The sequence below is a fragment of the Astyanax mexicanus genome, chromosome 18 (assembly GCF_023375975.1).
Source record: "Astyanax mexicanus isolate ESR-SI-001 chromosome 18, AstMex3_surface, whole genome shotgun sequence".
NCBI classification, from domain to species: domain Eukaryota; kingdom Metazoa; phylum Chordata; class Actinopteri; order Characiformes; family Acestrorhamphidae; genus Astyanax; species Astyanax mexicanus.
The window spans coordinates 34,361,924-34,380,256 of record NC_064425.1 but is presented as its reverse complement, the minus strand read 5'-3'; the positions used below and the strand labels follow the sequence as shown (position 1 = coordinate 34,380,256).

The 18,333-nt window shown below is 50.9% G+C and overlaps 34 non-coding genes across 34 annotated transcripts; all 34 read left to right on the top strand.

Annotated features, from left to right (window-relative positions):
* The first annotated feature begins 13 nt into the window (after positions 1-13).
* On the top strand, positions 14-120 carry LOC125783754 (U6 spliceosomal RNA). The gene has a single exon (XR_007426474.1). It is a non-coding gene; the product is annotated as a U6 spliceosomal RNA (small nuclear RNA).
* Positions 121-398: 278 nt separating this feature from the next.
* On the top strand, positions 399-562 carry LOC125783358 (U1 spliceosomal RNA). The gene has a single exon (XR_007426079.1). It is a non-coding gene; the product is annotated as a U1 spliceosomal RNA (small nuclear RNA).
* Positions 563-1,120: 558 nt separating this feature from the next.
* LOC125783753 (U6 spliceosomal RNA) lies at positions 1,121-1,227 on the top strand. Its single transcript, XR_007426473.1, has one exon. It is a non-coding gene; the product is annotated as a U6 spliceosomal RNA (small nuclear RNA).
* A 278-nt stretch (positions 1,228-1,505) lies between these two features.
* Positions 1,506-1,669, top strand: LOC125783557 (U1 spliceosomal RNA). Its single transcript, XR_007426280.1, has one exon. It is a non-coding gene; the product is annotated as a U1 spliceosomal RNA (small nuclear RNA).
* A 558-nt stretch (positions 1,670-2,227) lies between these two features.
* Positions 2,228-2,334, top strand: LOC125783752 (U6 spliceosomal RNA). Its single transcript, XR_007426472.1, has one exon. It is a non-coding gene; the product is annotated as a U6 spliceosomal RNA (small nuclear RNA).
* A 278-nt stretch (positions 2,335-2,612) lies between these two features.
* Positions 2,613-2,776, top strand: LOC125783357 (U1 spliceosomal RNA). Its single transcript, XR_007426078.1, has one exon. It is a non-coding gene; the product is annotated as a U1 spliceosomal RNA (small nuclear RNA).
* A 558-nt stretch (positions 2,777-3,334) lies between these two features.
* Positions 3,335-3,441, top strand: LOC125783751 (U6 spliceosomal RNA). Its single transcript, XR_007426471.1, has one exon. It is a non-coding gene; the product is annotated as a U6 spliceosomal RNA (small nuclear RNA).
* A 278-nt stretch (positions 3,442-3,719) lies between these two features.
* Positions 3,720-3,883, top strand: LOC125783474 (U1 spliceosomal RNA). The gene has a single exon (XR_007426197.1). It is a non-coding gene; the product is annotated as a U1 spliceosomal RNA (small nuclear RNA).
* Positions 3,884-4,416: 533 nt separating this feature from the next.
* LOC125783750 (U6 spliceosomal RNA) lies at positions 4,417-4,523 on the top strand. The gene has a single exon (XR_007426470.1). It is a non-coding gene; the product is annotated as a U6 spliceosomal RNA (small nuclear RNA).
* Positions 4,524-4,801: 278 nt separating this feature from the next.
* LOC125783570 (U1 spliceosomal RNA) lies at positions 4,802-4,965 on the top strand. Its single transcript, XR_007426293.1, has one exon. It is a non-coding gene; the product is annotated as a U1 spliceosomal RNA (small nuclear RNA).
* A 558-nt stretch (positions 4,966-5,523) lies between these two features.
* On the top strand, positions 5,524-5,630 carry LOC125783749 (U6 spliceosomal RNA). Its single transcript, XR_007426469.1, has one exon. It is a non-coding gene; the product is annotated as a U6 spliceosomal RNA (small nuclear RNA).
* Positions 5,631-5,908: 278 nt separating this feature from the next.
* On the top strand, positions 5,909-6,072 carry LOC125783468 (U1 spliceosomal RNA). Its single transcript, XR_007426191.1, has one exon. It is a non-coding gene; the product is annotated as a U1 spliceosomal RNA (small nuclear RNA).
* A 558-nt stretch (positions 6,073-6,630) lies between these two features.
* LOC125783939 (U6 spliceosomal RNA) lies at positions 6,631-6,737 on the top strand. The gene has a single exon (XR_007426659.1). It is a non-coding gene; the product is annotated as a U6 spliceosomal RNA (small nuclear RNA).
* A 278-nt stretch (positions 6,738-7,015) lies between these two features.
* LOC125783356 (U1 spliceosomal RNA) lies at positions 7,016-7,179 on the top strand. Its single transcript, XR_007426077.1, has one exon. It is a non-coding gene; the product is annotated as a U1 spliceosomal RNA (small nuclear RNA).
* A 558-nt stretch (positions 7,180-7,737) lies between these two features.
* On the top strand, positions 7,738-7,844 carry LOC125783748 (U6 spliceosomal RNA). The gene has a single exon (XR_007426468.1). It is a non-coding gene; the product is annotated as a U6 spliceosomal RNA (small nuclear RNA).
* A 278-nt stretch (positions 7,845-8,122) lies between these two features.
* Positions 8,123-8,286, top strand: LOC125783355 (U1 spliceosomal RNA). Its single transcript, XR_007426076.1, has one exon. It is a non-coding gene; the product is annotated as a U1 spliceosomal RNA (small nuclear RNA).
* Positions 8,287-8,844: 558 nt separating this feature from the next.
* Positions 8,845-8,951, top strand: LOC125783653 (U6 spliceosomal RNA). Its single transcript, XR_007426373.1, has one exon. It is a non-coding gene; the product is annotated as a U6 spliceosomal RNA (small nuclear RNA).
* Positions 8,952-9,229: 278 nt separating this feature from the next.
* On the top strand, positions 9,230-9,393 carry LOC125783354 (U1 spliceosomal RNA). Its single transcript, XR_007426075.1, has one exon. It is a non-coding gene; the product is annotated as a U1 spliceosomal RNA (small nuclear RNA).
* Positions 9,394-9,951: 558 nt separating this feature from the next.
* Positions 9,952-10,058, top strand: LOC125783925 (U6 spliceosomal RNA). The gene has a single exon (XR_007426645.1). It is a non-coding gene; the product is annotated as a U6 spliceosomal RNA (small nuclear RNA).
* A 278-nt stretch (positions 10,059-10,336) lies between these two features.
* LOC125783560 (U1 spliceosomal RNA) lies at positions 10,337-10,500 on the top strand. The gene has a single exon (XR_007426283.1). It is a non-coding gene; the product is annotated as a U1 spliceosomal RNA (small nuclear RNA).
* Positions 10,501-11,058: 558 nt separating this feature from the next.
* On the top strand, positions 11,059-11,165 carry LOC125783747 (U6 spliceosomal RNA). Its single transcript, XR_007426467.1, has one exon. It is a non-coding gene; the product is annotated as a U6 spliceosomal RNA (small nuclear RNA).
* Positions 11,166-11,443: 278 nt separating this feature from the next.
* Positions 11,444-11,607, top strand: LOC125783353 (U1 spliceosomal RNA). The gene has a single exon (XR_007426074.1). It is a non-coding gene; the product is annotated as a U1 spliceosomal RNA (small nuclear RNA).
* Positions 11,608-12,165: 558 nt separating this feature from the next.
* Positions 12,166-12,272, top strand: LOC125783746 (U6 spliceosomal RNA). The gene has a single exon (XR_007426466.1). It is a non-coding gene; the product is annotated as a U6 spliceosomal RNA (small nuclear RNA).
* Positions 12,273-12,550: 278 nt separating this feature from the next.
* LOC125783351 (U1 spliceosomal RNA) lies at positions 12,551-12,714 on the top strand. Its single transcript, XR_007426072.1, has one exon. It is a non-coding gene; the product is annotated as a U1 spliceosomal RNA (small nuclear RNA).
* Positions 12,715-13,272: 558 nt separating this feature from the next.
* Positions 13,273-13,379, top strand: LOC125783744 (U6 spliceosomal RNA). Its single transcript, XR_007426464.1, has one exon. It is a non-coding gene; the product is annotated as a U6 spliceosomal RNA (small nuclear RNA).
* A 278-nt stretch (positions 13,380-13,657) lies between these two features.
* LOC125783350 (U1 spliceosomal RNA) lies at positions 13,658-13,821 on the top strand. Its single transcript, XR_007426071.1, has one exon. It is a non-coding gene; the product is annotated as a U1 spliceosomal RNA (small nuclear RNA).
* A 558-nt stretch (positions 13,822-14,379) lies between these two features.
* Positions 14,380-14,486, top strand: LOC125783743 (U6 spliceosomal RNA). Its single transcript, XR_007426463.1, has one exon. It is a non-coding gene; the product is annotated as a U6 spliceosomal RNA (small nuclear RNA).
* A 278-nt stretch (positions 14,487-14,764) lies between these two features.
* LOC125783516 (U1 spliceosomal RNA) lies at positions 14,765-14,928 on the top strand. The gene has a single exon (XR_007426239.1). It is a non-coding gene; the product is annotated as a U1 spliceosomal RNA (small nuclear RNA).
* Positions 14,929-15,486: 558 nt separating this feature from the next.
* Positions 15,487-15,593, top strand: LOC125783742 (U6 spliceosomal RNA). Its single transcript, XR_007426462.1, has one exon. It is a non-coding gene; the product is annotated as a U6 spliceosomal RNA (small nuclear RNA).
* A 278-nt stretch (positions 15,594-15,871) lies between these two features.
* Positions 15,872-16,035, top strand: LOC125783466 (U1 spliceosomal RNA). The gene has a single exon (XR_007426189.1). It is a non-coding gene; the product is annotated as a U1 spliceosomal RNA (small nuclear RNA).
* Positions 16,036-16,593: 558 nt separating this feature from the next.
* On the top strand, positions 16,594-16,700 carry LOC125783928 (U6 spliceosomal RNA). Its single transcript, XR_007426648.1, has one exon. It is a non-coding gene; the product is annotated as a U6 spliceosomal RNA (small nuclear RNA).
* Positions 16,701-16,978: 278 nt separating this feature from the next.
* Positions 16,979-17,142, top strand: LOC125783349 (U1 spliceosomal RNA). Its single transcript, XR_007426070.1, has one exon. It is a non-coding gene; the product is annotated as a U1 spliceosomal RNA (small nuclear RNA).
* Positions 17,143-17,700: 558 nt separating this feature from the next.
* LOC125783741 (U6 spliceosomal RNA) lies at positions 17,701-17,807 on the top strand. Its single transcript, XR_007426461.1, has one exon. It is a non-coding gene; the product is annotated as a U6 spliceosomal RNA (small nuclear RNA).
* A 278-nt stretch (positions 17,808-18,085) lies between these two features.
* LOC125783348 (U1 spliceosomal RNA) lies at positions 18,086-18,249 on the top strand. The gene has a single exon (XR_007426069.1). It is a non-coding gene; the product is annotated as a U1 spliceosomal RNA (small nuclear RNA).
* Positions 18,250-18,333: the final 84 nt, after the last annotated feature.

Sequence of the window (18,333 nt, the reverse complement as noted above, 5' to 3'; positions counted from 1 at the left end):
GGCCACGTGGAGCGTGCTTGCTACGGCAGCACATATACTAAAATTGGATCGATACAGAGAAGATTAGCATGGCCCCTGCGAAAGGATGACACGCAAATCCGTGAGGCGCTCCTTGTTTTGTTCCGTCTAACGGAAAGTACGGCCCATGTCAGCATCTGCCCCGTAATGTCTTGAGATTGCTTTGCAAAAGCATGAGAAATGCTCGCAAGGCCTGCTAAGTAAATGCCCTGTCAGAGTCAAAGAGGTCGCTAGACGCAAGGACTCCGCGAGAGCCTTTAGTTCAGGATGAGAGGCGGGGCTACGATCTCATCAAGCCCCTCCCCTCAAGAATTACACCATCACCCTCTTCCTGCATTAGCTGCGGTCAGGATGAGCATTCCCCAAAAACAACAACTTTCATACTTACCTGGCAGGGGTGATACCATGATCAGAAAGGTGGTTCGCCCAGAGCGAGGCTCAGCCATTGCACTCGGGCTGTGCTGACCTTTGCGAATTCCCCAAATGCGGGAATCTCGACTGCATAATTTCTGGTAGTGGGGGACTGCGTGCGCGCTCTCCCCTGACGTGCTTCTGTGACCAATGTAGAGTTGTGTTTCTGCGGCTTTGTGTTTGGCTGAGCAAAGTGTTGGGAAAGCAGCTGTAGGCGTTCCTTGCCGTAGAAAACGGGGGTGCCTTGTGACCCACGCTTTGGAGATCTGCCCCAGTGTCAAGCTCAGGTCAGACTTGCTGATGTTTTCCCAGTAGGCATATTCCTGTGAAAAAAAAGAAGTGGAATGGTAGCTCCAAAAGCTTGGAATTCATAGATCTGACCAGCACCTTCCTATGACATTCTTCAATGCAGCTCAGTCATTGCTTCTCAGCTCATGCTTGATTTCATTTAGTCACCTGGCATCCAAAGAACCTTCTTCTGCGTTCGAAGGTAGAAAATGTGCTATGTATACTAAGTACTGCCCCGTGTGAAACAAAAAAGCGTCACTGGAGTCCAAAGTGGGGAGGGCTTGACACTCCCAGCCTGTGAGGTGTCAAGAGGACACCTGATAAGCCTCTGAGGCCTGCCCTCTTGCAGAAACCCTGTTGAGGCGCGGAATGGTATATGGGAGAGACGTGGGCCACGTGGAGCGTGCTTGCTACGGCAGCACATATACTAAAATTGGATCGATACAGAGAAGATTAGCATGGCCCCTGCGAAAGGATGACACGCAAATCCGTGAGGCGCTCCTTGTTTTGTTCCGTCTAACGGAAAGTACGGCCCATGTCAGCATCTGCCCCGTAATGTCTTGAGATTGCTTTGCAAAAGCATGAGAAATGCTCGCAAGGCCTGCTAAGTAAATGCCCTGTCAGAGTCAAAGAGGTCGCTAGACGCAAGGACTCCGCGAGAGCCTTTAGTTCAGGATGAGAGGCGGGGCTACGATCTCATCAAGCCCCTCCCCTCAAGAATTACACCGTCACCCTCTTCCTGCATTAGCTGCGGTCAGGATGAGCATTCCCCAAAAACAACAACTTTCATACTTACCTGGTAGGGGTGATACCATGATCAGAAAGGTGGTTCGCCCAGAGCGAGGCTCAGCCATTGCACTCGGGCTGTGCTGACCTTTGCGAATTCCCCAAATGCGGGAATCTCGACTGCATAATTTCTGGTAGTGGGGGACTGTGTGCGCGCTCTCCCCTGACGTGCTTCTGTGACCAATGTAGAGTTGTGTTTCTGCGGCTTTGTGTTTGGCTGAGCAAAGTGTTGGGAAAGCAGCTGTAGGCGTTCCTTGCCGTAGAAAACGGGGGTGCCTTGTGACCCACGCTTTGGAGATCTGCCCCAGTGTCAAGCTCAGGTCAGACTTGCTGATGTTTTCCCAGTAGGCATATTCCTGTGAAAAAAAAGAAGTGGAATGGTAGCTCCAAAAGCTTGGAATTCATAGATCTGACCAGCACCTTCCTATGACATTCTTCAATGCAGCTCAGTCATTGCTTCTCAGCTCATGCTTGATTTCATTTAGTCACCTGGCATCCAAAGAACCTTCTTCTGTGTTCGAAGGTAGAAAATGTGCTATGTATACTAAGTACTGCCCCGTGTGAAACAAAAAAGCGTCACTGGAGTCCAAAGTGGGGAGGGCTTGACACTCCCAGCCTGTGAGGTGTCAAGAGGACACCTGATAAGCCTCTGAGGCCTGCCCTCTTGCAGAAACCCTGTTGAGGCGCGGAATGGTATATGGGAGAGACGTGGGCCACGTGGAGCGTGCTTGCTACGGCAGCACATATACTAAAATTGGATCGATACAGAGAAGATTAGCATGGCCCCTGCGAAAGGATGACACGCAAATCCGTGAGGCGCTCCTTGTTTTGTTCCGTCTAACGGAAAGTACGGCCCATGTCAGCATCTGCCCCGTAATGTCTTGAGATTGCTTTGCAAAAGCATGAGAAATGCTCGCAAGGCCTGCTAAGTAAATGCCCTGTCAGAGTCAAAGAGGTCGCTAGACGCAAGGACTCCGCGAGAGCCTTTAGTTCAGGATGAGAGGCGGGGCTACGATCTCATCAAGCCCCTCCCCTCAAGAATTACACCATCACCCTCTTCCTGCATTAGCTGCGGTCAGGATGAGCATTCCCCAAAAACAACAGCTTTCATACTTACCTGGCAGGGGTGATACCATGATCAGAAAGGTGGTTCGCCCAGAGCGAGGCTCAGCCATTGCACTCGGGCTGTGCTGACCTTTGCGAATTCCCCAAATGCGGGAATCTCGACTGCATAATTTCTGGTAGTGGGGGACTGCGTGCGCGCTCTCCCCTGACGTGCTTCTGTGACCAATGTAGAGTTGTGTTTCTGCGGCTTTGTGTTTGGCTGAGCAAAGTGTTGGGAAAGCAGCTGTAGGCGTTCCTTGCCGTAGAAAACGGGGGTGCCTTGTGACCCACGCTTTGGAGATCTGCCCCAGTGTCAAGCTCAGGTCAGACTTGCTGATGTTTTCCCAGTAGGCATATTCCTGTGAAAAAAAAGAAGTGGAATGGTAGCTCCAAAAGCTTGGAATTCATAGATCTGACCAGCACCTTCCTATGACATTCTTCAATGCAGCTCAGTCATTGCTTCTCAGCTCATGCTTGATTTCATTTAGTCACCTGGCATCCAAAGAACCTTCTTCTGCGTTCGAAGGTAGAAAATGTGCTATGTATACTAAGTACTGCCCCGTGTGAAACAAAAAAGCGTCACTGGAGTCCAAAGTGGGGAGGGCTTGACACTCCCAGCCTGTGAGGTGTCAAGAGGACACCTGATAAGCCTCTGAGGCCTGCCCTCTTGCAGAAACCCTGTTGAGGCGCGGAATGGTATATGGGAGAGACGTGGGCCACGTGGAGCGTGCTTGCTACGGCAGCACATATACTAAAATTGGATCGATACAGAGAAGATTAGCATGGCCCCTGCGAAAGGATGACACGCAAATCCGTGAGGCGCTCCTTGTTTTGTTCCGTCTAACGGAAAGTACGGCCCATGTCAGCATCTGCCCCGTAATGTCTTGAGATTGCTTTGCAAAAGCATGAGAAATGCTCGCAAGGCCTGCTAAGTAAATGCCCTGTCAGAGTCAAAGAGGTCGCTAGACGCAAGGACTCCGCGAGAGCCTTTAGTTCAGGATGAGAGGCGGGGCTACGATCTCATCAAGCCCCTCCCCTCAAGAATTACACCATCACCCTCTTCCTGCATTAGCTGCGGTCAGGATGAGCATTCCCCAAAAACAACAACTTTCATACTTACCTGGCAGGGGTGATACCATGATCAGAAAGGTGGTTCGCCCAGAGCGAGGCTCAGCCATTGCACTCGGGCTGTGCTGACCTTTGCGAATTCCCCAAATGCGGGAATCTCGACTGCATAATTTCTGTTAGTGGGGGACTGCGTGCGCGCTCTCCCCTGACGTGTTTCTGCGGCTTTGTGTTTGGCTGAGCAAAGTGTTGGGAAAGCAGCTGTAGGCGTTCCTTGCCGTAGAAAACGGGGGTGCCTTGTGACCCACGCTTTGGAGATCTGCCCCAGTGTCAAGCTCAGGTCAGACTTGCTGATGTTTTCCCAGTAGGCATATTCCTGTGAAAAAAAAGAAGTGGAATGGTAGCTCCAAAAGCTTGGAATTCATAGATCTGACCAGCACCTTCCTATGACATTCTTCAATGCAGCTCAGTCATTGCTTCTCAGCTCATGCTTGATTTCATTTAGTCACCTGGCATCCAAAGAACCTTCTTCTGCGTTCGAAGGTAGAAAATGTGCTATGTATACTAAGTACTGCCCCGTGTGAAACAAAAAAGCGTCACTGGAGTCCAAAGTGGGGAGGGCTTGACACTCCCAGCCTGTGAGGTGTCAAGAGGACACCTGATAAGCCTCTGAGGCCTGCCCTCTTGCAGAAACCCTGTTGAGGCGCGGAATGGTATATGGGAGAGACGTGGGCCACGTGGAGCGTGCTTGCTACGGCAGCACATATACTAAAATTGGATCGATACAGAGAAGATTAGCATGGCCCCTGCGAAAGGATGACACGCAAATCCGTGAGGCGCTCCTTGTTTTGTTCCGTCTAACGGAAAGTACGGCCCATGTCAGCATCTGCCCCGTAATGTCTTGAGATTGCTTTGCAAAAGCATGAGAAATGCTCGCAAGGCCTGCTAAGTAAATGCCCTGTCAGAGTCAAAGAGGTCGCTAGACGCAAGGACTCCGCGAGAGCCTTTAGTTCAGGATGAGAGGCGGGGCTACGATCTCATCAAGCCCCTCCCCTCAAGAATTACACCATCACCCTCTTCCTGCATTAGCTGCGGTCAGGATGAGCATTCCCCAAAAACAACAACTTTCATACTTACCTGGCAGGGGTGATACCATGATCAGAAAGGTGGTTCGCCCAGAGCGAGGCTCAGCCATTGTACTCGGGCTGTGCTGACCTTTGCGAATTCCCCAAATGCAGGAATCTCGACTGCATAATTTCTGGTAGTGGGGGACTGCGTGCGCGCTCTCCCCTGACGTGCTTCTGTGACCAATGTAGAGTTGTGTTTCTGCGGCTTTGTGTTTGGCTGAGCAAAGTGTTGGGAAAGCAGCTGTAGGCGTTCCTTGCCGTAGAAAACGGGGGTGCCTTGTGACCCACGCTTTGGAGATCTGCCCCAGTGTCAAGCTCAGGTCAGACTTGCTGATGTTTTCCCAGTAGGCATATTCCTGTGAAAAAAAAGAAGTGGAATGGTAGCTCCAAAAGCTTGGAATTCATAGATCTGACCAGCACCTTCCTATGACATTCTTCAATGCAGCTCAGTCATTGCTTCTCAGCTCATGCTTGATTTCATTTAGTCACCTGGCATCCAAAGAACCTTCTTCTGCGTTCGAAGGTAGAAAATGTGCTATGTATACTAAGTACTGCCCCGTGTGAAACAAAAAAGCGTCACTGGAGTCCAAAGTGGGGAGGGCTTGACACTCCCAGCCTGTGAGGTGTCAAGAGGACACCTGATAAGCCTCTGAGGCCTGCCCTCTTGCAGAAACCCTGTTGAGGCGCGGAATGGTATATGGGAGAGACGTGGGCCACGTGGAGCGTGCTTGCTACGGCAGCACATATACTAAAATTGGATCGATACAGAGAAGATTAGCATGGCCCCTGCGAAAGGATGACACGCAAATCCGTGAGGCGCTCCTTGTTTTGTTCGGTCTAACGGAAAGTACGGCCCATGTCAGCATCTGCCCCGTAATGTCTTGAGATTGCTTTGCAAAAGCATGAGAAATGCTCGCAAGGCCTGCTAAGTAAATGCCCTGTCAGAGTCAAAGAGGTCGCTAGACGCAAGGACTCCGCGAGAGCCTTTAGTTCAGGATGAGAGGCGGGGCTACGATCTCATCAAGCCCCTCCCCTCAAGAATTACACCATCACCCTCTTCCTGCATTAGCTGCGGTCAGGATGAGCATTCCCCAAAAACAACAACTTTCATACTTACCTGGCAGGGGTGATACCATGATCAGAAAGGTGGTTCGCCCAGAGCGAGGCTCAGCCATTGCACTCGGGCTGTGCTGACCTTTGCGAATTCCCCAAATGGGGGAATCTCGACTGCATAATTTCTGGTAGTGGGGGACTGCGTGCGCGCTCTCCCCTGACGTGCTTCTGTGACCAATGTAGAGTTGTGTTTCTGCGGCTTTGTGTTTGGCTGAGCAAAGTGTTGGGAAAGCAGCTGTAGGCGTTCCTTGCCGTAGAAAACGGGGGTGCCTTGTGACCCACGCTTTGGAGATCTGCCCCAGTGTCAAGCTCAGGTCAGACTTGCTGATGTTTTCCCAGTAGGCATATTCCTGTGAAAAAAAAGAAGTGGAATGGTAGCTCCAAAAGCTTGGAATTCATAGATCTGACCAGCACCTTCCTATGACATTCTTCAATGCAGCTCAGTCATTGCTTCTCAGCTCATGCTTGATTTCATTTAGTCACCTGGCATCCAAAGAACCTTCTTCTGCGTTCGAAGGTAGAAAATGTGCTATGTATACTAAGTACTGCCCCGTGTGAAACAAAAAAGCGTCACTGGAGTCCAAAGTGGGGAGGGCTTGACACTCCCAGCCTGTGAGGTGTCAAGAGGACACCTGATAAGCCTCTGAGGCCTGCCCTCTTGCAGAAACCCTGTTGAGGCGCGGAATGGTATATGGGAGAGACGTGGGCCACGTGGAGCGTGCTTGCTACGGCAGCACATATACTAAAATTGGATCGATACAGAGAAGATTAGCATGGCCCCTGCGAAAGAATGACACGCAAATCCGTGAGGCGCTGCTTGTTTTGTTCCGTCTAACGGAAAGTACGGCCCATGTCAGCATCTGCCCCGTAATGTCTTGAGATTGCTTTGCAAAAGCATGAGAAATGCTCGCAAGGCCTGCTAAGTAAATGCCCTGTCAGAGTCAAAGAGGTCGCTAGACGCAAGGACTCCGCGAGAGCCTTTAGTTCAGGATGAGAGGCGGGGCTACGATCTCATCAAGCCCCTCCCCTCAAGAATTACACCATCACCCTCTTCCTGCATTAGCTGCGGTCAGGATGAGCATTCCCCAAAAACAACAACTTTCATACTTACCTGGCAGGGGTGATACCATGATCAGAAAGGTGGTTCGCCCAGAGCGAGGCTCAGCCATTGCACTCGGGCTGTGCTGACCTTTGCGAATTCCCCAAATGCGGGAATCTCGACTGCATAATTTCTGGTAGTGGGGGACTGCGTGCGCGCTCTCCCCTGACGTGCTTCTGTGACCAATGTAGAGTTGTGTTTCTGCGGCTTTGTGTTTGGCTGAGCAAAGTGTTGGGAAAGCAGCTGTAGGCGTTCCTTGCCGTAGAAAACGGGGGTGCCTTGTGACCCACGCTTTGGAGATCTGCCCCAGTGTCAAGCTCAGGTCAGACTTGCTGATGTTTTCCCAGTAGGCATATTCCTGTGAAAAAAAAGAAGTGGAATGGTAGCTCCAAAAGCTTGGAATTCATAGATCTGACCAGCACCTTCCTATGACATTCTTCAATGCAGCTCAGTCATTGCTTCTCAGCTCATGCTTGATTTCATTTAGTCACCTGGCATCCAAAGAACCTTCTTCTGCGTTCGAAGGTAGAAAATGTGCTATGTATACTAAGTACTGCCCCGTGTGAAACAAAAAAGCGTCACTGGAGTCCAAAGTGGGGAGGGCTTGACACTCCCAGCCTGTGAGGTGTCAAGAGGACACCTGATAAGCCTCTGAGGCCTGCCCTCTTGCAGAAACCCTGTTGAGGCGCGGAATGGTATATGGGAGAGACGTGGGCCACGTGGAGCGTGCTTGCTACGGCAGCACATATACTAAAATTGGATCGATACAGAGAAGATTAGCATGGCCCCTGCGAAAGGATGACACGCAAATCCGTGAGGCGCTCCTTGTTTTGTTCCGTCTAACGGAAAGTACGGCCCATGTCAGCATCTGCCCCGTAATGTCTTGAGATTGCTTTGCAAAAGCATGAGAAATGCTCGCAAGGCCTGCTAAGTAAATGCCCTGTCAGAGTCAAAGAGGTCGCTAGACGCAAGGACTCCGCGAGAGCCTTTAGTTCAGGATGAGAGGCGGGGCTACGATCTCATCAAGCCCCTCCCCTCAAGAATTACACCATCACCCTCTTCCTGCATTAGCTGCGGTCAGGATGAGCATTCCCCAAAAACAACAACTTTCATACTTACCTGGCAGGGGTGATACCATGATCAGAAAGGTGGTTCGCCCAGAGCGAGGCTCAGCCATTGCACTCGGGCTGTGCTGACCTTTGCGAATTCCCCAAATGCGGGAATCTCGACTGCATAATTTCTGGTAGTGGGGGACTGCGTGCGCGCTCTCCCCTGACGTGCTTCTGTGACCAATGTAGAGTTGTGTTTCTGCGGCTTTGTGTTTGGCTGAGCAAAGTGTTGGGAAAGCAGCTGTAGGCGTTCCTTGCCGTAGAAAACGGGGGTGCCTTGTGACCCACGCTTTGGAGATCTGCCCCAGTGTCAAGCTCAGGTCAGACTTGCTGATGTTTTCCCAGTAGGCATATTCCTGTGAAAAAAAAGAAGTGGAATGGTAGCTCCAAAAGCTTGGAATTCATAGATCTGACCAGCACCTTCCTATGACATTCTTCAATGCAGCTCAGTCATTGCTTCTCAGCTCATGCTTGATTTCATTTAGTCACCTGGCATCCAAAGAACCTTCTTCTGCGTTCGAAGGTAGAAAATGTGCTATGTATACTAAGTACTGCCCCGTGTGAAACAAAAAAGCGTCACTGGAGTCCAAAGTGGGGAGGGCTTGACACTCCCAGCCTGTGAGGTGTCAAGAGGACACCTGATAAGCCTCTGAGGCCTGCCCTCTTGCAGAAACCCTGTTGAGGCGCGGAATGGTATATGGGAGAGACGTGGGCCACGTGGAGCGTGCTTGCTACGGCAGCACATATACTAAAATTGGATCGATACAGAGAAGATTAGCATGGCCCCTGCGAAAGGATGACACGCAAATCCGTGAGGCGTTCCTTGTTTTGTTCCGTCTAACGGAAAGTACGGCCCATGTCAGCATCTGCCCCGTAATGTCTTGAGATTGCTTTGCAAAAGCATGAGAAATGCTCGCAAGGCCTGCTAAGTAAATGCCCTGTCAGAGTCAAAGAGGTCGCTAGACGCAAGGACTCCGCGAGAGCCTTTAGTTCAGGATGAGAGGCGGGGCTACGATCTCATCAAGCCCCTCCCCTCAAGAATTACACCATCACCCTCTTCCTGCATTAGCTGCGGTCAGGATGAGCATTCCCCAAAAACAACAACTTTCATACTTACCTGGCAGGGGTGATACCATGATCAGAAAGGTGGTTCGCCCAGAGCGAGGCTCAGCCATTGCACTCGGGCTGTGCTGACCTTTGCGAATTCCCCAAATGCGGGAATCTCGACTGCATAATTTCTGGTAGTGGGGGACTGCGTGCGCGCTCTCCCCTGACGTGCTTCTGTGACCAATGTAGAGTTGTGTTTCTGCGGCTTTGTGTTTGGCTGAGCAAAGTGTTGGGAAAGCAGCTGTAGGCGTTCCTTGCCGTAGAAAACGGGGGTGCCTTGTGACCCACGCTTTGGAGATCTGCCCCAGTGTCAAGCTCAGGTCAGACTTGCTGATGTTTTCCCAGTAGGCATATTCCTGTGAAAAAAAAGAAGTGGAATGGTAGCTCCAAAAGCTTGGAATTCATAGATCTGACCAGCACCTTCCTATGACATTCTTCAATGCAGCTCAGTCATTGCTTCTCAGCTCATGCTTGATTTCATTTAGTCACCTGGCATCCAAAGAACCTTCTTCTGCGTTCGAAGGTAGAAAATGTGCTATGTATACTAAGTACTGCCCCGTGTGAAACAAAAAAGCGTCACTGGAGTCCAAAGTGGGGAGGGCTTGACACTCCCAGCCTGTGAGGTGTCAAGAGGACACCTGATAAGCCTCTGAGGCCTGCCCTCTTGCAGAAATCCTGTTGAGGCACGGAATAGTATACGGGAGAGACGTGGGCCACGTGGAGCGTGCTTGCTACAGCAGCACATATACTAAAATTGGATCGATACAGAGAAGATTAGCATGGCCCCTGCGAAAGGATGACACGCAAATCCGTGAGGCGCTCCTTGTTTTGTTCCGTCTAACGGAAAGTACGGCCCATGTCAGCATCTGCCCCGTAATGTCTTGAGATTGCTTTGCAAAAGCATGAGAAATGCTCGCAAGGCCTGCTAAGTAAATGCCCTGTCAGAGTCAAAGAGGTCGCTAGACGCAAGGACTCCGCGAGAGCCTTTAGTTCAGGATGAGAGGCGGGGCTACGATCTCATCAAGCCCCTCCCCTCAAGAATTACACCATCACCCTCTTCCTGCATTAGCTGCGGTCAGGATGAGCATTCCCCAAAAACAACAACTTTCATACTTACCTGGCAGGAGTGATACCATGATCAGAAAGGTGGTTCGCCCAGAGCGAGGCTCAGCCATTGCACTCGGGCTGTGCTGACCTTTGCGAATTCCCCAAATGCGGGAATCTCGACTGCATAATTTCTGGTAGTGGGGGACTGCGTGCGCGCTCTCCCCTGACGTGCTTCTGTGACCAATGTAGAGTTGTGTTTCTGCGGCTTTGTGTTTGGCTGAGCAAAGTGTTGGGAAAGCAGCTGTAGGCGTTCCTTGCCGTAGAAAACGGGGGTGCCTTGTGACCCACGCTTTGGAGATCTGCCCCAGTGTCAAGCTCAGGTCAGACTTGCTGATGTTTTCCCAGTAGGCATATTCCTGTGAAAAAAAAGAAGTGGAATGGTAGCTCCAAAAGCTTGGAATTCATAGATCTGACCAGCACCTTCCTATGACATTCTTCAATGCAGCTCAGTCATTGCTTCTCAGCTCATGCTTGATTTCATTTAGTCACCTGGCATCCAAAGAACCTTCTTCTGCGTTCGAAGGTAGAAAATGTGCTATGTATACTAAGTACTGCCCCGTGTGAAACAAAAAAGCGTCACTGGAGTCCAAAGTGGGGAGGGCTTGACACTCCCAGCCTGTGAGGTGTCAAGAGGACACCTGATAAGCCTCTGAGGCCTGCCCTCTTGCAGAAACCCTGTTGAGGCGCGGAATGGTATATGGGAGAGACGTGGGCCACGTGGAGCGTGCTTGCTACGGCAGCACATATACTAAAATTGGATCGATACAGAGAAGATTAGCATGGCCCCTGCGAAAGGATGACACGCAAATCCGTGAGGCGCTCCTTGTTTTGTTCCGTCTAACGGAAAGTACGGCCCATGTCAGCATCTGCCCCGTAATGTCTTGAGATTGCTTTGCAAAAGCATGAGAAATGCTCGCAAGGCCTGCTAAGTAAATGCCCTGTCAGAGTCAAAGAGGTCGCTAGACGCAAGGACTCCGCGAGAGCCTTTAGTTCAGGATGAGAGGCGGGGCTACGATCTCATCAAGCCCCTCCCCTCAAGAATTACACCATCACCCTCTTCCTGCATTAGCTGCGGTCAGGATGAGCATTCCCCAAAAACAACAACTTTCATACTTACCTGGCAGGGGTGATACCATGATCAGAAAGGTGGTTCGCCCAGAGCGAGGCTCAGCCATTGCACTCGGGCTGTGCTGACCTTTGCGAATTCCCCAAATGCGGGAATCTCGACTGCATAATTTCTGGTAGTGGGGGACTGCGTGCGCGCTCTCCCCTGACGTGCTTCTGTGACCAATGTAGAGTTGTGTTTCTGCGGCTTTGTGTTTGGCTGAGCAAAGTGTTGGGAAAGCAGCTGTAGGCGTTCCTTGCCGTAGAAAACGGGGGTGCCTTGTGACCCACGCTTTGGAGATCTGCCCCAGTGTCAAGCTCAGGTCAGACTTGCTGATGTTTTCCCAGTAGGCATATTCCTGTGAAAAAAAAGAAGTGGAATGGTAGCTCCAAAAGCTTGGAATTCATAGATCTGACCAGCACCTTCCTATGACATTCTTCAATGCAGCTCAGTCATAGCTTCTCAGCTCATGCTTGATTTCATTTAGTCACCTGGCATCCAAAGAACCTTCTTCTGCGTTCGAAGGTAGAAAATGTGCTATGTATACTAAGTACTGCCCCGTGTGAAACAAAAAAGCGTCACTGGAGTCCAAAGTGGGGAGGGCTTGACACTCCCAGCCTGTGAGGTGTCAAGAGGACACCTGATAAGCCTCTGAGGCCTGCCCTCTTGCAGAAACCCTGTTGAGGCGCGGAATGGTATATGGGAGAGACGTGGGCCACGTGGAGCGTGCTTGCTACGGCAGCACATATACTAAAATTGGATCGATACAGAGAAGATTAGCATGGCCCCTGCGAAAGGATGACACGCAAATCCGTGAGGCGCTCCTTGTTTTGTTCCGTCTAACGGAAAGTACGGCCCATGTCAGCATCTGCCCCGTAATGTCTTGAGATTGCTTTGCAAAAGCATGAGAAATGCTCGCAAGGCCTGCTAAGTAAATGCCCTGTCAGAGTCAAAGAGGTCGCTAGACGCAAGGACTCCGCGAGAGCCTTTAGTTCAGGATGAGAGGCGGGGCTACGATCTCATCAAGCCCCTCCCCTAAAGAATTACACCATCACCCTCTTCCTGCATTAGCTGCGGTCAGGATGAGCATTCCCCAAAAACAACAACTTTCATACTTACCTGGCAGGGGTGATACCATGATCAGAAAGGTGGTTCGCCCAGAGCGAGGCTCAGCCATTGCACTCGGGCTGTGCTGACCTTTGCGAATTCCCCAAATGCGGGAATCTCGACTGCATAATTTCTGGTAGTGGGGGACTGCGTGCGCGCTCTCCCCTGATGTGCTTCTGTGACCAATGTAGAGTTGTGTTTCTGCGGCTTTGTGTTTGGCTGAGCAAAGTGTTGGGAAAGCAGCTGTAGGCGTTCCTTGCCGTGGAAAACGGGGGTGCCTTGTGACCCACGCTTTGGAGATCTGCCCCAGTGTCAAGCTCAGGTCAGACTTGCTGATGTTTTCCCAGTAGGCATATTCCTGTGAAAAAAAAGAAGTGGAATGGTAGCTCCAAAAGCTTGGAATTCATAGATCTGACCAGCACCTTCCTATGACATTCTTCAATGCAGCTCAGTCATTGCTTCTCAGCTCATGCTTGATTTCATTTAGTCACCTGGCATCCAAAGAACCTTCTTCTGCGTTCGAAGGTAGAAAATGTGCTATGTATACTAAGTACTGCCCCGTGTGAAACAAAAAAGCGTCACTGGAGTCCAAAGTGGGGAGGGCTTGACACTCCCAGCCTGTGAGGTGTCAAGAGGACACCTGATAAGCCTCTGAGGCCTGCCCTCTTGCAGAAACCCTGTTGAGGCGCGGAATGGTATATGGGAGAGACGTGGGCCACGTGGAGCGTGCTTGCTACGGCAGCACATATACTAAAATTGGATCGATACAGAGAAGATTAGCATGGCCCCTGCGAAAGGATGACACGCAAATCCGTGAGGCGCTCCTTGTTTTGTTCCGTCTAACGGAAAGTACGGCCCATGTCAGCATCTGCCCCGTAATGTCTTGAGATTGCTTTGCAAAAGCATGAGAAATGCTCGCAAGGCCTGCTAAGTAAATGCCCTGTCAGAGTCAAAGAGGTCGCTAGACGCAAGGACTCCGCGAGAGCCTTTAGTTCAGGATGAGAGGCGGGGCTACGATCTCATCAAGCCCCTCCCCTCAAGAATTACACCATCACCCTCTTCCTGCATTAGCTGCGGTCAGGATGAGCATTCCCCAAAAACAACAACTTTCATACTTACCTGGCAGGGGTGATACCATGATCAGAAAGGTGGTTCGCCCAGAGCGAGGCTCAGCCATTGCACTCGGGCTGTGCTGACCTTTGCGAATTCCCCAAATGCGGGAATCTCGACTGCATAATTTCTGGTAGTGGGGGACTGCGTGCGCGCTCTCCCCTGACGTGCTTCTGTGACCAATGTAGAGTTGTGTTTCTGCGGCTTTGTGTTTGGCTGAGCAAAGTGTTGGGAAAGCAGCTGTAGGCGTTCCTTGCCGTAGAAAACGGGGGTGCCTTGTGACCCACGCTTTGGAGATCTGCCCCAGTGTCAAGCTCAGGTCAGACTTGCTGATGTTTTCCCAGTAGGCATATTCCTGTGAAAAAAAAGAAGTGGAATGGTAGCTCCAAAAGCTTGGAATTCATAGATCTGACCAGCACCTTCCTATGACATTCTTCAATGCAGCTCAGTCATTGCTTCTCAGCTCATGCTTGATTTCATTTAGTCACCTGGCATCCAAAGAACCTTCTTCTGCGTTCGAAGGTAGAAAATGTGCTATGTATACTAAGTACTGCCCCGTGTGAAACAAAAAAGCGTCACTGGAGTCCAAAGTGGGGAGGGCTTGACACTCCCAGCCTGTGAGGTGTCAAGAGGACACCTGATAAGCCTCTGAGGCCTGCCCTCTTGCAGAAACCCTGTTGAGGCGCGGAATGGTATATGGGAGAGACGTGGGCCACGTGGAGCGTGCTTGCTACGGCAGCACATATACTAAAATTGGATCGATACAGAGAAGATTAGCATGGCCCCTGCGAAAGGATGACACGCAAATCCGTGAGGCGCTCCTTGTTTTGTTCCGTCTAACGGAAAGTACGGCCCATGTCAGCATCTGCCCCGTAATGTCTTGAGATTGCTTTGCAAAAGCATGAGAAATGCTCGCAAGGCCTGCTAAGTAAATGCCCTGTCAGAGTCAAAGAGGTCGCTAGACGCAAGGACTCCGCGAGAGCCTTTAGTTCAGGATGAGAGGCGGGGCTACGATCTCATCAAGCCCCTCCCCTCAAGAATTACACCATCACCCTCTTCCTGCATTAGCTGCGGTCAGGATGAGCATTCCCCAAAAACAACAACTTTCATACTTACCTGGCAGGGGTGATACCATGATCAGAAAGGTGGTTCGCCCAGAGCGAGGCTCAGCCATTGTACTCGGGCTGAGCTGACCTTTGCGAATTCCCCGAATGCGGGAATCTCGACTGCATAATTTCTGGTAGTGGGGGACTGCGTGCGCGCTCTCCCCTGACGTGCTTCTGTGACCAATGTAGAGTTGTGTTTCTGCGGCTTTGTGTTTGGCTGAGCAAAGTGTTGGGAAAGCAGCTGTAGGCGTTCCTTGCCGTAGAAAACGGGGGTGCCTTGTGACCCACGCTTTGGAGATCTGCCCCAGTGTCAAGCTCAGGTCAGACTTGCTGATGTTTTCCCAGTAGGCATATTCCTGTGAAAAAAAAGAAGTGGAATGGTAGCTCCAAAAGCTTGGAATTCATAGATCTGACCAGCACCTTCCTATGACATTCTTCAATGCAGCTCAGTCATTGCTTCTCAGCTCATGCTTGATTTCATTTAGTCACCTGGCATCCAAAGAACCTTCTTCTGCGTTCGAAGGTAGAAAATGTGCTATGTATACTAAGTACTGCCCCGTGTGAAACAAAAAAGCGTCACTGGAGTCCAAAGTGGGGAGGGCTTGACACTCCCAGCCTGTGAGGTGTCAAGAGGACACCTGATAAGCCTCTGAGGCCTGCCCTCTTGCAGAAACCCTGTTGAGGCGCGGAATGGTATATGGGAGAGACGTGGGCCACGTGGAGCGTGCTTGCTACGGCAGCACATATACTAAAATTGGATCGATACAGAGAAGATTAGCATGGCCCCTGCGAAAGGATGACACGCAAATCCGTGAGGCGCTCCTTGTTTTGTTCCGTCTAACGGAAAGTACGGCCCATGTCAGCATCTGCCCCGTAATGTCTTGAGATTGCTTTGCAAAAGCATGAGAAATGCTCGCAAGGCCTGCTAAGTAAATGCCCTGTCAGAGTCAAAGAGGTCGCTAGACGCAAGGACTCCGCGAGAGCCTTTAGTTCAGGATGAGAGGCGGGGCTACGATCTCATCAAGCCCCTCCCCTCAAGAATTACACCATCACCCTCTTCCTGCATTAGCTGCGGTCAGGATGAGCATTCCCCAAAAACAACAACTTTCATACTTACCTGGCAGGGGTGATACCATGATCAGAAAGGTGGTTCGCCCAGAGCGAGGCTCAGCCATTGCACTCGGGCTGTGCTGACCTTTGCGAATTCCCCAAATGGGGGAATCTCGACTGCATAATTTCTGGTAGTGGGGGACTGCGTGCGCGCTCTCCCCTGACGTGCTTCTGTGACCAATGTAGAGTTGTGTTTCTGCGGCTTTGTGTTTGGCTGAGCAAAGTGTTGGGAAAGCAGCTGTAGGCGTTCCTTGCCGTAGAAAACGGGGGTGCCTTGTGACCCACGCTTTGGAGATCTGCCCCAGTGTCAAGCTCAGGTCAGACTTGCTGATGTTTTCCCAGTAGGCATATTCCTGTGAAAAAAAAGAAGTGGAATGGTAGCTCCAAAAGCTTGGAATTCATAGATCTGACCAGCACCTTCCTATGACATTCTTCAATGCAGCTCAGTCATTGCTTCTCAGCTCATGCTTGATTTCATTTAGTCACCTGGCATCCAAAGAACCTTCTTCTGCGTTCGAAGGTAGAAAATGTGCTATGTATACTAAGTACTGCCCCGTGTGAAACAAAAAAGCGTCACTGGAGTCCAAAGTGGGGAGGGCTTGACACTCCCAGCCTGTGAGGTGTCAAAAGGACACCTGATAAGCCTCTGAGGCCTGCCCTCTTGCAGAAACCCTGTTGAGGCGCGGAATGGTATATGGGAGAGACGTGGGCCACGTGGAGCGTGCTTGCTACGGCAGCACATATACTAAAATTGGATCGATACAGAGAAGATTAGCATGGCCCCTGCGAAAGGATGACACGCAAATCCGTGAGGCGCTGCTTGTTTTGTTCCGTCTAACGGAAAGTACGGCCCATGTCAGCATCTGCCCCGTAATGTCTTGAGATTGCTTTGCAAAAGCATGAGAAATGCTCGCAAGGCCTGCTAAGTAAATGCCCTGTCAGAGTCAAAGAGGTCGCTAGACGCAAGGACTCCGCGAGAGCCTTTAGTTCAGGATGAGAGGCGGGGCTACGATCTCATCAAGCCCCTCCCCTCAAGAATTACACCATCACCCTCTTCCTGCATTAGCTGCGGTCAGGATGAGCATTCCCCAAAAACAATAACTTTCATACTTACCTGGCAGGGGTGATACCATGATCAGAAAGGTGGTTCGCCCAGAGCGAGGCTCAGCCATTGCACTCGGGCTGTGCTGACCTTTGCGAATTCCCCAAATGCGGGAATCTCGACTGCATAATTTCTGGTAGTGGGGGACTGCGTGCGCGCTCTCCCCTGACGTGCTTCTGTGACCAATGTAGAGTTGTGTTTCTGCGGCTTTGTGTTTGGCTGAGCAAAGTGTTGGGAAAGCAGCTGTAGGCGTTCCTTGCCGTAGAAAACGGGGGTGCCTTGTGACCCACGCTTTGGAGATCTGCCCCAGTGTCAAGCTCAGGTCAGACTTGCTGATGTTTTCCCAGTAGGCATATTCCTGTGAAAAAAAAGAAGTGGAATGGTAGCTCCAAAAGCTTGGAATTCATAGATCTGACCAGCACCTTCCTATGACATTCTTCAATGCAGCTCAGTCATTGCTTCTCAGCTCATGCTTGATTTCATTTAGTCACCTGGCATCCAAAGAACCTTCTTCTGCGTTCGAAGGTAGAAAATGTGCTATGTATACTAAGTACTGCCCCGTGTGAAACAAAAAAGCGTCACTGGAGTCCAAAGTGGGGAGGGCTTGACACTCCCAGCCTGTGAGGTGTCAAGAGGACACCTGATAAGCCTCTGAGGCCTGCCCTCTTGCAGAAACCCTGTTGAGGCGCGGAATGGTATACGGGAGAGACGTGGGCTACGTGGAGCGTGCTTGCTACGGCAGCACATATACTAAAATTGGATCGATACAGAGAAGATTAGCATGGCCCCTGCGAAAGGATGACACGCAAATCCGTGAGGCGCTCCTTGTTTTGTTCCGTCTAACGGAAAGTACGGCCCATGTCAGCATCTGCCCCGTAATGTCTTGAGATTGCTTTGCAAAAGCATGAGAAATGCTCGCAAGGCCTGCTAAGTAAATGCCCTGTCAGAGTCAAAGAGGTCGCTAGACGCAAGGACTCCGCGAGAGCCTTTAGTTCAGGATGAGAGGCGGGGCTACGATCTCATCAAGCCCCTCCCCTCAAGAATTACACCATCACCCTCTTCCTGCATTAGCTGCGGTCAGGATGAGCATTCCCCAAAAACAACAACTTTCATACTTACCTGGCAGGGGTGATACCATGATCAGAAAGGTGGTTCGCCCAGAGCGAGGCTCAGCCATTGCACTCGGGCTGTGCTGACCTTTGCGAATTCCCCAAATGCGGGAATCTCGACTGCATAATTTCTGGTAGTGGGGGACTGCGTGCGCGCTCTCCCCTGACGTGCTTCTGTGACCAATGTAGAGTTGTGTTTCTGCGGCTTTGTGTTTGGCTGAGCAAAGTGTTGGGAAAGCAGCTGTAGGCG